We start from the raw sequence: 13,833 nt of genomic DNA, 5'->3' as shown, positions 1-13,833 counted from the left end.
TTTTATTTAAGAGAGAAAATATGGGTGACATTTAAGTTTGAGGTTAAATGCTTCAATTTAGTAGGGTTTTTATTGTCAAAAATGTGGGTGGCCCTTTGCGAAAATAATTGATGAAAATAAATATTTAAATTCTAGAGAAAAACGAGAATTTTCATTTTAGACAGTTTTGGTCGATCGGTTGTAGTCTAGTTAACACTGCACAACTTTCAATATTTCTATCATAACTTCTTCTCCCGATATCCGATTGAGGTAATTCAAAGTGCGTTGAAAAGCTAACTCAAAAAGCTACAACTGTTATTTATATATTTTTTTTCCAACTCAAATATTTTTTATGTCAAAAATGGGCCTAAATGAAACTTAAAATTTGAAATATACTTTATTCATTCAATATTCATATCTTACTATCACTAACCTGTCTCTACATTTTGGATTACGGTTAGACTTACTATTTGTGAAGAGATGGTACCATCGGATGATTTAAACGCTTCGTGTTCCCCGTCACTGTTGCCGAACCAAAAGCAGTCATCGAAGCAGTGGGGGGCGATGAAACCTGTGTCGATTGCGGGGCCAACTAAGACACATATTCAGAGAAGCAAAGAATTGGAGAAGGTTGGTCTCTTGAATTTTGATGTGATTGTTTTATAATTGGAAATTGAAATTTCTTGGTTCGTTTGTGATTTTTCCTGGGGCGTCTTATTCTTTCTTTTAGTTTTTGGTGGATTCGAAACTGTATGAGAGTGCCGGAAGTTTTGAGTCGACTCAAACAGGTACTTTTGGAATACTTTTCAAGTTCTGATATTTTTTATTCTTTAGCCTGCACAATTCTTATTTATTTGAATGTGTATTCGATTGGGACTTTTTTAAAGATTTTCATAGACTTCTTTTAAATTGAGGAATTTTCTGAAATCCGTGGACGTTTATAATTTGTATGAATTTCGTTTTAAATCTTTTGTAAACTTTTATAATTATTTGATTTTTGAAGAATTTTATATGTTAAATTGGGCCTAGTGCAATAATGGAGAGTTCCACAGAGGAGGTGAAGGATTGATCTTCGCCATCCCCTTCCCATGTGATAAAAAATATTTTTAAAACAATAAATAATTTAAGTCACGTGTAAAATTGAAAACATGTGAAATTGTGACATCATATTGCGAAATGAGCGTATATTCAGAAATCAAGTTCACTTTTCTTATACTGATGAACAAAGAGAGCAATGATGTGTCAACTAATGAATTGCAGGACATGTTATGTTGGCTTTGTTTCTCTGCATCTTTTCTTATTTTATTTTTGAGAGAATATATATGGTGATTGAGGAGAATTGGCTTGGGCTACTAAAAGAAGGAAAAGTTGTTAATTTTCTAATTGAGATTCTGATAGTGAAGTAAAGGGAAAATAATTAAAATGGACTTTTCACACGAAATTCAGCAAAATCTATCCGAAACAAAAGTTTTCTGAAGTGGAACAATAGGCATTTAGTTATGACTTAATTGAAAACTATACAACTATTTGAGGATTCAACATTCAATTGAACTATGTGGATGTTTCTATCTCCTTGATTACCTCTGTCTGTTTATTTCTCTGCTCATTATGATTCCTCCCCCATTCTCTGTCCTTTTAGATTGTGAAAGACTGGGTGAAAAAAATTACTTGTTTGAGGGGGTACAGTGATCGAATGGTGGGAGATGCTAATGCTGTCATATTTACCTTTGGTTCTTATCAACTCGGGGTAAGGAGCTTCTGCCTGCCTTATAACTTTATTGTTAGGTTAGCATGCTAGATGATATCGGATTTGAAGTTCAAACTTGACTTTGGAATTTATTGAGAGAAGATATGTGCAGTGCTGTACTCCTTGCATGAAGTATGTTAGGTTAGCATTTTAGATTATATTGGAGTTCAAACAGATCTTTTTTTTTATTTTGAATGAGGTTGCAAAATTTGAATTTACGCCCTTCCTCTCCCTCGAACTCGTGATTTGTAATTATGAACATGTATATTTATGCTGCTGAAGTATGGCTAATATACGGGTCTTGCTAATAAAAGAGTTGTCTATTTTTAGGTACATGGGCCTGAGACTGACATAGATACCTTGTGTATTGGCCCTTCCTATGTGAGTCGGGAGGTAAGTTGTGAATTCAGGTGACCCATTTTGGAGCCGGTCTTTGTAATTCAAATATGCACTAATACTAGACTCCATTTTTAGGAAGACTTCTTCTATGTACTGCATAATATATTGGCTGAGATGGAAGAAATTACTGAGCTCCAACCGGTGCCTGATGCTCACATCCCTGTCATGAAATTCAAGTTTGATGGAATATCTATAGATCTTCTCTATGCAAGTATCTCACTCTTGGTTGTTCCTAATGTAAGTATCCATTTTGTGTTATCATACATGGCAATCATTTATTTTGACTTCATAGTGGTGTTTAGTTTCGTGCATATTGTTTGGACATCATTATCTGTTTCTATTAAAGTTCAAATAGCCCCCAGATAGGCCTCCTTTGTTTTAAATTATTTGAAAGGTGATTAAATTATAATCATTCACTATTGAACTTGGTGAGCAGTTTATTTTGCTTTTACTTACTAACCAAAAATCACACTTCATAATAAAAGTCTGTTAAAAGCACTTACGTGGATTTTTATTTATCTATCAATGCTGACTCTTAGTTTTTTTTTCCTCTTGTTTCATATCTGGCAAATATATGTAAATTCGAGCTTGAGTCTGCTTAATTTAATGGGGGATAGTTACTATTCTTCTCACCTCATAGTTTTATGTTAATTTAAATATAATATGGAGATTAACCCCAACTTACCGTGTTACTGGGATGAAATTGAAAGAGAAGAAGATGAATCATATTTTTGGTGTCTTGTTCAATGGAATCCTAACTTTGGTATCACTAAGTTTTCATTTAGTGAGAAATTTTGACAACCTTAACTGATATGCAATGTTCATGTTATTTTTTGAAACTTTGATCACGTCTAATATTTCTTGATACAATATTGTGTTTAATTGCTAAATTATGAAACAGAATTTGGACATCTCTAATATATCTGTATTATACAACATTGACGAACCAACTGTCCGGAGCCTTAATGGCTGTCGGGTTGTGGATCAAATTCTCAAGCTTGTGCCAAACGTTGAGGTGACTTTTTTTGAACGTGAAAGCCACTGGCCTTCATTTGTAAATTTTTTTTTTTTTTTTTTTGGTTTTTCCAATGTCTAATAACCTTGTAAATTTTAGCATTTCCGGACAACTCTTTGGTGTCTGAAGTTTTGGGCTAAGAGACATGGTATTTATTCCAATGTAAGTAGGCCTATATTTCTGCGGGGTATTTTATTCATTTTCTTCCTTTAATTGGGGCCTTCACCAGTTCTCCCTTTTCTGCGTCCAATCTCTTAAATTGTTTATCCAGGTGACTGGTTTTCTTGGTGGTGTGAATTGGGCTCTTCTTGTGGCCCGGGTGTGTCAACTTTATCCCAATGCGAATCCCAGCATGCTGGTTTCTCGCTTTTTTAGAGTTTATACACTGTGGCGGTGGCCAAACCCTGTGATGCTTTGTGAAATAGAGGATGGTGAACTTGGATTTTCTATATGGGATCCCTGTAAAAATCCCAGGGACAGAAATCATATCATGCCAATTATAACGCCTGCCTATCCATGCATGAATTCTAGCTACAATGTTTCGGCAAGTACTCTCTGGGTTATGATGGAACAGTTCCAATTTGGTAAAATGATATGTGAGGTACCTGAATAGAGATTCAAGCTGTTCAGTTGTTACGCTGTATCACTACCATTTTCAAGTGTTGCTGCCTATTAACTGTTTTGACTTTTTTGTTCATTTACAGGATATCGAGCTGAATAAAGCTCGCTGGAGTGCTTTGTTTGAGCCTTATCATTTTTTTGGAAGTTATAAGAACTATCTTCAGGTTGACATTGTCGCTGCTAATCTTGATGACTTTCGTGCTTGGAAAGGTTGGGTTGAATCACGATTTAGGCAGCTTACTTTGATGGTAACATCTTTCTCAAAATTGGGTTATTGACCATGTCTACAATGAAATAGAAACTAAGAAATTTTGTCCCATTTGTTTTTGTTACTGAACATTTGCAGATAGAGCGGGACACTTCTGGGAGGCTACAGTCCCATCCACATCCTCACAATTTTGTCGATTCTTCTAAGCAGTTTCCTAATAGTGCCTTTTTCATGGGGTTGCAAAGGAAGAAAGGAGAGGTTATCCAAAGTGGTCAACAATTTGATCTCCGCGGTCCAGTTGACAAATTTAGGCATCAAATATTTTCATACTTGTTCTGGAAGCCTGGAATGGAAATTTCTGTTAACCATATTCACAGAAAGAAAATACCTTCTTATGTGTTCTCAGAGGGTTCTAAAAAAAGCCAGCATCCTAGGATCATTAGCCAGCTATTGGCTGATAAAACATCTCAAGAAAGTGGTGTGGATTTTGTGTTAGGACTTGCTGAAAGACGCCAAAAAAGAAAAATGGATCTTGCTGGTTTGGAAGTGAAAGAAGAAAGACTGGAGAGAAGGCGATCTTTTGGGAGTCAGATGCAAAGTTCAGTCTTTTCTGAACTTATTTGTTCAAGAAGTGGTTATACATTGAAAGACCATTCGTTGATATTGTCTGAAACGAAGAAAGAAAGGGATGCAGTGATTGGATCTTCCCTGCTTAACATTGGAATGACTGCGTAAGTGATCTGTGATACTATGGTTCAGTATCTTATGGTCTTTATTTGTTCAAGAAGTGGGGTTACATAGAAGGGCTGTTTCCTTGACTGTATCGAAAATAAAGAAAGAAAGGATGGAGTGCGTGGATCTTGCCAGCTTAACATTGAACTGACTGCATAACTGATCCACAATTTCTTGAGGAATGTGTGTTGAAACTATTTCGAGCAAGATGCAGCAAATCGATGATAACAAGGATGCCAGTGCAGATTTAACATCGAGTAAAGGAATGTGCTATTCAGCAAATTGGATGCTCCTTTCATCTCGAATTCTAGTGACAGTCTCCTTGCAAGAAACTACAATTTTATCACAGGAATTGGTAATCGGGGAGTTCTCAAGGCCTAATTCGTAGGAGAATGATGCTGTCATTCCTGAGATGGACTACAGGAGGAGTTGATGTTTTGGGTTTTAAGTTTCCTTTGCCCTTTAATGTAATGTATCTTTTGACACTTCCTATTCTCTTTTTTATGCATATACATTTAGGTTCGACATTGCAATGATGTCATTGTCAGAATACATACGTTATCTAATGATTACAAATTGTCAGAAATGTTTGAAGAGTCTTGTATTATTACTTGCATAACATCTATTTAACCTCTACATTGTTTTTGTCTTCTTGAAGCCTAACTTGAAGCCTAATGGCACAAATGAGATTGTACTCTGGAGCTGCAGTTGGTTCAGAACCTGTTAAGAAGGCTGTGATGAGGAAAGTTAATAGAAATTCGATATCTAATGTTATGTTCTCAATGTTTTCCTTACGTATTTTGTCATTATGCTGCTTTCTCATGGTTTTCTTGGCCATTTATCCACAGCAGGTTAGTGTCTTCCAACTGCCTGAAAAGGGGAAGGTCGATTCCTATAATGGAAGCATAAAAAAATGACAAATGAGACAGAGTCATCACCTCGCGTAAGTATGAATGGTGTTCATTTCTGACTTTCTTCTTACTTTGTTATTTATTAGACCAAGGTACTTCAATCTCGAAGAATGGAAAACTAAGCAGTTGCAAGTCGAAGGGCGCCCTCTGGTTGCTTAGAAGCCTGGCTTAAAAGTTTGTAGCTTTTAAGGAATGCTGCTGTGGTTTTGAAGTTATCCCCTGCATATTCTGCTTACTACAGAAGGCCATTATTTTCCGCTTGCAGAATAGAGGAGTCGTCTTTATATTTTTTTTCTGTTATTACTGTTATATTGTGGATTTTGGAGTATATGTATGTGTTGTTTCATTATTAGTAGATGTCGAATGTTGTATAGGGAGTTTATGCGAGGTTCGCCTCCATTTCTTGTATCTTTAACCAGGCTCGATTTTTAATATAACTAGTGAGGCAACGTGCATTGCACGTTTTAGCTGGATGAATACGAAATAAAAGAATGTGGTGGTTGTTTTGACAAACGTATTGGTGTAACTATGTATATATATGTATTGGTGTAACTATATATGTATTGATATATACGACAAGTAAATGTTATGTTTTAGTTAGAAACATTGTAGTATTTTTGAATTGTAAAAAACGGAAAAAGTGTAATTTCTATAAAAATCTTTCTGAGATAATTAACTGCTGGAGAAAGTGAAATGGATATACATAAAAATTAAACATTATTGGGGTGGCCAATATAATTATAAATAAAAAAGTTTCATAGACGTGTTAGAGTTCCATCATTTTAATTTTTTTTTTCTTTTTGTAGACTATATTCGCTATTTAATAGTTCAAATACATATGTATCATCTATTTGTAGTTCCTTTTCTGTCAGAAAATTTGCCTAACCTACAGTAAGATAGTGCATTATACCGCTTGCTCTTAAATTTGCGGTGATATCCCAATTGTGATGTAAAGAGTTGTGGATTCGAACATTCCGCACATGTCTTGATATATGGTGTCTTGCAAACCTTCCTGATATAGACTGAAAAAATGAATGAATGATTTACTGATGTTAAGATTAAAATTATGTTGAAGAGGTAAATATAGAATGAGGTATTAAAGATAACACCTACAATTTCTCGATGGCTGTTGTGATTGAGTGTCAGTGTTATTTCGAATGCAGGATTATCCATATATAAAGAGTTCTCGTCCTCTTCAATATCGGAGCCATATATAATCTCTGATCTAGAATTATAAAATATCCTCATATTGAATGTGGAATTTTCGTTATATTCAAATACTACAACATAATTATCATATAAGTTATGATTAGGGATGGCAATGGGCCGAGCCGAGCCCGCTCGTGGGCGAGCTCGGCTCAGCCCACGAGCTCGTGTACTCACGAGCCATGAGCTCGTGGGGCCGAGCCGAGCCCACGAGTGGCTCGCGAGCTCGTGAATTTATTTTATTTTTTTTTGCAAATTTTTCAAATTTTATTGATAAAATTTTATTTTTTTCCACTTTTTTGGACGAGCCGCTCGGCGACGCGACCCCCCGCTAGGCTTGAGCTCTAACGAGCTCGAGCAGCCCACGAGCCGAGCTTTGACGAACTAAGCAGGCTCGGCCCAATTGACATCCATAGTTATGATGGTCGAAAAATTGTTCCATCCATTAGCTAGATATATTTTTCCATCGATTCTTTCTAATTGTATTGTGATAATTATACTATCATATGAAGTTAATCGGACAGTATCACCTAATTCGTGTCTCCAGTAATTGATAAAAGATGTAGAAAACATCTACATATATGGAAAAAAATATAAGTGGTATATTAATAAAACATTTATACAAATGTGAAAGAAGAAATTATTATATAACTTACTAGACGGAAGATTGATAATTTTGAAGTTATGTGGCACGTCCATTTTTGTTTTGATACACTGCGCTAAATTTAGAAAGAATTATATATACCATATCATGCAGGATAAAGAGTTAATAATCTTTGTATGATTTTTAATACAATTAAAGATTGAAAATTAGATGTTATTTAAAACTACAAATTTGTTTTGAAAAAATTAGTAAAAAAGTCAAGAAAGAAATAGTAGATAAAACCTGTCTTTTTTTTTTTTTAGCAAAGCACTGGTGTAACTGGTAAGTAAAGATATGTAAATAAGAAATGGTAGAAGAAGCTATTTAAGCTAAAGACATGTACTTTACTTTTTTTGAGATGATTTGACAAGAGTTTACGGGTAGAAATAGATAAAATAGTCCTGTAAAAAAATAGACAAAGTATACAAATCATTGGAGACAAAGTATTGCAGATATCATTCTTCCAAAAAAAAAAAAAAAAGCGAAATAGTTTTCATTTAAATAGATAAGAATTGTTTTTAGGAAGTTTCTGCTAAATTTGGTTAAAAATAAATTTTATTACTAAGGTTAATGTGAAGTGCTAAATGGTGGATTGAGATAAAATAAAATAATGGCTACAGGAAGAATTGATAAATAAATTAAAATAATGAGATTGAGAAGAAGTAGAAGAAGAAGAATTTTATATAATTAAAAAAAGAATGGATATACAATCAAATTACAAGAAAGTTTTTGATTTCATAACTATTATATAGCGTAAGCAATTTTTTTATTACACAAGTGTTACATTACATCTAATGTAACAAGACAAAAGACAAAAAATACACATCACTAAAGATTGTCATCAATGGATTCGGATGCAATGCATTTGCCTTTGACATTGGTAGTATTTGAAGGAGTGGAAGTGTAGAATAAAACTCTTTTAGTAAATGATTGATTTGAATCGTGTTCTATCAATTGAATTGATTCCATGATTGGAGTTACAGATGTGCTCTCATCGCCAGCAAATGGACTTGATGGAGTTAAATCGGTTCCACCGCTGCTTACAGTTGGATATTTTGTTAGAGGATCAGGTACAATAAAAATCACATCGTATTTGTACTCTTCCCTTCTATTTTGTTGTTTGACAACTTTGATGTAGAAAAATAGGTGATCCTTTGCCTTATAAATATTGATTGATTTTATGAAATCTAGTTTCTTCTCTTGTTAAACAAGAATGTTAGATGTGGTAATCTAATTGGGTATATATAGGGTTTCTGCTTTTTAGAGAAGAAAAAGGTTTTGTTGAAAATCTCTGGGTTTTCATTTAACTGAATAGAGATTACTTGACATTGAAGTGTATGGAGGTGTATATGTTTTAGGCTTTTGGAGAAAATGATTTCAATTATTAATCACCGAGACTGCAGAAGGATACATCCTTTATTTTATCTAGAAATGAAGTGGTTTCATTCATTTTGTTCAAGAAGACTAAATAATCGTGATGGATTTAATTTTATTCTTATTATTACTATTGTTATTTCATGTTAAATTTACAACTTCATATTGAGATTCCCTAATTGAATTCGTGCAAATACTTGGATTTAGTTATTGTGGTACACATATGCCTTCAGGTTTATCTTCTCCTTCAATGAGAAGAGTAATGTTGTCCCGAAAATGCATGACTGGGCAGAACCTTGTACGGAAAATCTTTTACTTCATAAACAAAGCTTGGGATTTTGATGGATTTGTACCATGTAAGAGAACTTTTAACTGCGATGAAGTTCTGATATTTCTTCGACCGCTTGAGATAAGATGAATATAGGATTCCATACAATTTTTGTGACCATTTTCCCCATCAAATAGCAAGAATGGATTAAAATGAGCTAACATCGATTCATGTCTGCTGGGAGTCTTAAAAATATTACCTATCCAACATTAAGTGTAACCGGAAGCTAGGCGTCTTAAAAATACTACATTTCATGGCGATTTATACATTTCAATGAGGTTTATTCTTAATAGAAGTCCAGATAATGTATACCTAGAAGAAATGTTGATGCAGCACCAGTGCAGGATTAACTGGCACTGTTGGACAATATGTTTTGATGTATTTGGTGTATAAAAGCTTGGCAGGGGGTAGGTAATGATTTGGCCTTTATCAAACAAGAAACAAATGTTTCTTGAGGTTGAGAAAGACATCTTATTGCCGTGGATGGTATTCCGTGAACAACACCTTTGTTTGGCTAGGTTTTTGAAGGGAGAAATAGATTGAATCAGTGCTTGTTTGATATGGATTTTGTTAATTGATTTTTGGACCGTTAGAGATAAAGCGGATCCTATTCGTGAGAGAAGAATTCAAAAATGACGGATGTAATAGTGAAATAACGATCAAAAAATTGATGTTAATTAGATTAAAATATCTACCAAACATGCTCTTAGTAAACAAGTTTGTATCAAGTTAATTTGCTTTGATAAAGAGTCGGTCCTGTGGCGAGGCCCATGGGGCACAGGCCCAAAATCGGAGAGGGCCCAATTTTGGCCTTCTTTATCTTTTTTTTTTTTAATATATATATATAGGGTTTAGGGTAGTAATGGCAACGGGGTGGGTTTGGGGCGGGGCGCTCCCACCCCGCCCTGCCTTGTTTGGTCAAAACCCCGCCCCACCTTAGACGAGGTGGGGCGGGGCACGGGGCGGGGGACAGGGCAACTTTTTGCCTAGTTTAATTTTTTTTATTTTATTATTATTAATTTTTTTTTACATTTTGAAAGTTTCGAATTATGTTATTATTAGAGAATAAAATACAAATTTAAAATAAATTTGTAACGGATGAATTGTCTAGAAATAAAATTATTTTTAATTTTTTTTTTTTTTTTTACTTTTTCTTCACGGGGCGAGTTTGAGGCGGGGCATCCATGCCCCGCATGCCCAGCCCCGCCCCGCCAACCCATTCGGGGTGGGGTAAATTGCCATCCCTAGTTTAGGGGAAAATATGTTTTCATTCCTTTCCAGTTTTCCCTCCTACTTCACGCGTCTGCGAAATGGGGGGCGATGATAAATTGATAATCTCAAAATCCATGATTGCTAAGTGCTAAGGTTAATCACTTAATCTAAACTCTACCTGTAGTGTATTTGGTTGCGATTTTAGTTTCTTTTTTCGGTTTTAGTTTTTTGCAATTTTCAATTTAATTTCTTGCGATTTGGGTGTTCAATAATCAGCATTTGTGTTCGAAACTTCTGGAATTCAAGCAGGAGATAGGAGTCGGATTTTGATTTTCAGAAGAGCATCTTTTCGTATTACTCTGCCTTTCTTGCGTAAGTTCTTGGTCGAATTAACTGTTTTTTTTTTTTTTTGTCCTAAATGGTTGCTGTTATTGGATTTGCAAAATGGAAAATGAGAATTTGTTCATCAAGGTCACAAATTTTTTGGGACAACTCTGGATGACTTTTTAATTTTTTATTGTGTTGTTTCTGTAATGCTCAAATTTTGCGTAAATAATCGAAAATGTTATTGGATTTGCAAAATGGAAAATGAGAATTTGTTCAACATATCTTGATCCAAGAATGTGTGTCTTGCTTGAACTTGTATCACTGATGAAACTAGAGAATTGCTTCAAAAAAATTTGTATTTTTTCTGTAATTTCAAGCTTGTGAGTTGGTGAAATACAAAGCGTATTATATAACAATTTGATATCCCTCTACAACACAAATTTCATTATCCTCAAATTCATTCTTATTATTTCAAAACCTTAAAAACTTCACCAATGGTTTTCTTGACCAAATCAGCTGTTATTGAATACATACCTTTAGCTATTCAATTCTTTTCTTCACCTCTCCCTGAAAAAGGAAAAGCAGGTCCTCCTAACCCTTTTGGCTATGGCAGCAAGAAAATTGGCTCCAATGGATATAATGGTTGGATTGAGTACATTCTCTTAACATCCAATACAGATTTCAACAACCAATTATTCGCCTCAATTCCAAGAGACTTTTTGGCAAGTTACTCGAAGATACTGTCTACTTCGGTACATTGCCAATTTTCTTACTGGTTCCTTTTTTTCCCTTTATGTTTTTGAAGTTGTACCGTGAATGACTATGTGTCATCTGTTAAGAAAACGGCATGTGAGATTCTTGAAATGCTAGCTGCAGGACTTAAGATTCAGCCAATAAATACCTTCAGTAAGCTTCTTATGGATGAAGAGAGTGACTCTGTTTTCAGGCTGAATCATTACCCTCCATGCCCTGATGATCTGTTGAAGGGCGGAAATTTGATTGGTTTTGGTGAACACACTGGCCCATAAATCATTTCAATTTTGAGGTCTAACAATAGTTCTGTTCTACAGATCTCACTGAAAGATGGTAATTGGATTTCAATCCCTCTTGATCAAAATTCACTCTTCATTAATGTTGGTGACTCATTACAGGTACATGTATAACCTAACCAGTTTTAATTTTCAAATTAATTTTAACTATTGATATTTTTATCGTGAAAAAAGTCATTGTTTGTTAACGGCAGAGTAAGACCCACAATAGAGAATTTTTCTTTAATAGTAGGCATCACTGTGAAGATTGACTAATTATTTCCCTATGAGACTGACACATGTTGGCTATTGAACATAATCTTCAATATTTGTTTGTTGTTTTTAATGTTAAGTTCTAAGTTAACAATATGTTGCATAATACACCGTTGAATTTTGTATTAACATTAATTTGGGGGGCCTAATTAATGGACTTCGGCTCGGGCCCCGGCAATTACAAAACCAGCCCTAACTTTGATTTTGAAGGTAAGACACAATTAACTTGCTGAAAATAATAGGAGCATAGCAATGGAAGATCATCAAAACTAGGATTGGTCCTCGACTGCTCTAGAGAGAAACATAATTATCTAACATCTGATTGATAATGGAGTTATTGAAGGTTGCTGATATATCAGAAGTAGAAATAGTTGCTCTGTCATAGCAATTATATAATTTTATGTGGTAATGGTTATATAACTTGTATGGATAGTTTAAAAAAATTATGAGTAATAAAATTGTCACTGGTGATTTTTGGTCACTTGTCATCATGATCATGCATTGCAAAATGTAAGCATCCATGCATGTGCATAATTTAAATGCACAGTAGTTACCAATAGCTGAAGAAACAGTTGTTCAAATCGAGCATGTGATGAAGGATTTTCTTGTTGGATTGATTCTTAGCCTTGTCTGGCTTGGATGGATTCTCTGTGAAGCAAATCACTTTTGGAGGTTCTTTCTATGTCAGAGTAAAATGAAAACTTAACTCTGCAATTAAACTCTGCATATCAATGTCTGTTTGTGAATCTTCGGAATTAGATAGGAAAACAAGACATTGGAAGTACACATTTTTTAAGAAAGAGTAATTTAGAAAGTCTTTCTGGGGAATTTACAAGGTCAACATGGATAAGATAATGTATACCAAAATTGTGAAGCCAGAAGCCGATAGTTGCCAATACTGTTGTCTATCCTATCTTTTTTCATGTTAGGATTGAGAGCAAGAATACCTGTCAAAGGAGGTTCTGGAAGCAAGAAAATAGCGACAAAGATTAGCAATTGAAATCACGATCATTTGAAATTTGAAGAGGTCTACTTAAAAGTAAATCAAATAGAAGGCAAACTATTCTTGCAACCATGAAGAGTTATTCATTTCCATGCATTGACCGGCATCGTTATTAGAAGTCACTTAACAATTTTAGATTTGTGCTTCTTTGACCTTTAAGGTAGACTTTTCAAAGAAAGTTACCACAACACACGACCAATTTATTTCCATCGCAACTTTTTCTCTTTCTTATTCTTTTACCTTTATGGTAATCATAGGCAATATAAGTATATTGGAAATGAATATCTTTAGAGCTTTGCATGCATTAAAAATTTATTTGCACGTAGAGTTGCTTTCATGTGATGTGAATCTTTGATCATGTCTTCACATCAGACATGGAGATGTTTATGTTTATGGAATCACATTTAAACTGAGTAAGTATATTGTTTAGATATGTAGGATGGTGACCTGGTGTCGGAAATGTATATATTTGAAACCAAAACTGGAAAAATTAGCGGCTGATTACTATCCCGGGTTAGATGGAAAACCTATTCAACTTGTTTCTAATAATGCACCGAGCAATTGTTATCTATGCGCAACTTGGGTTTGAGCAGGGCCTACGAGCACATTGTTCTTGTTCACTACAGAGATATTGGAGAGGTGAGCCTTCCTGAGCCTAATCATGGAGAAAGTGTAGGGAAAATCCCAAGTTTCACCAGTTCGGTCGACCAAACTTTTCTGAAATCCGGTAAGTTCATAAAAAATGAGGAATTCAGTATTCTCGATTTCAATACCGTATATGCCTTTTGTCCGGTAAGATGATATATAACAACAAGTTACAGTCGTAC

The 13,833-nt window shown here is 34.6% G+C and overlaps 2 pseudogenes; both read left to right on the top strand.

The window, feature by feature from the left end:
* The first annotated feature begins 393 nt into the window (after positions 1-393).
* LOC111377658 lies at positions 394-6,125 on the top strand (annotated as a pseudogene).
* Positions 6,126-11,196: 5,071 nt separating this feature from the next.
* Positions 11,197-13,436, top strand: LOC111377661 (annotated as a pseudogene).
* The last annotated feature ends 397 nt before the right edge of the window (positions 13,437-13,833 follow it).

The sequence above is a fragment of the Olea europaea genome, unplaced genomic scaffold, assembly GCF_002742605.1.
Source record: "Olea europaea var. sylvestris unplaced genomic scaffold, O_europaea_v1 scaffold1701, whole genome shotgun sequence".
Lineage (NCBI taxonomy): Eukaryota > Viridiplantae > Streptophyta > Magnoliopsida > Lamiales > Oleaceae > Olea > Olea europaea.
The sequence above is the reverse complement of the archived record's forward strand: the minus strand, read 5'-3'. Positions and strand labels throughout refer to the sequence as shown.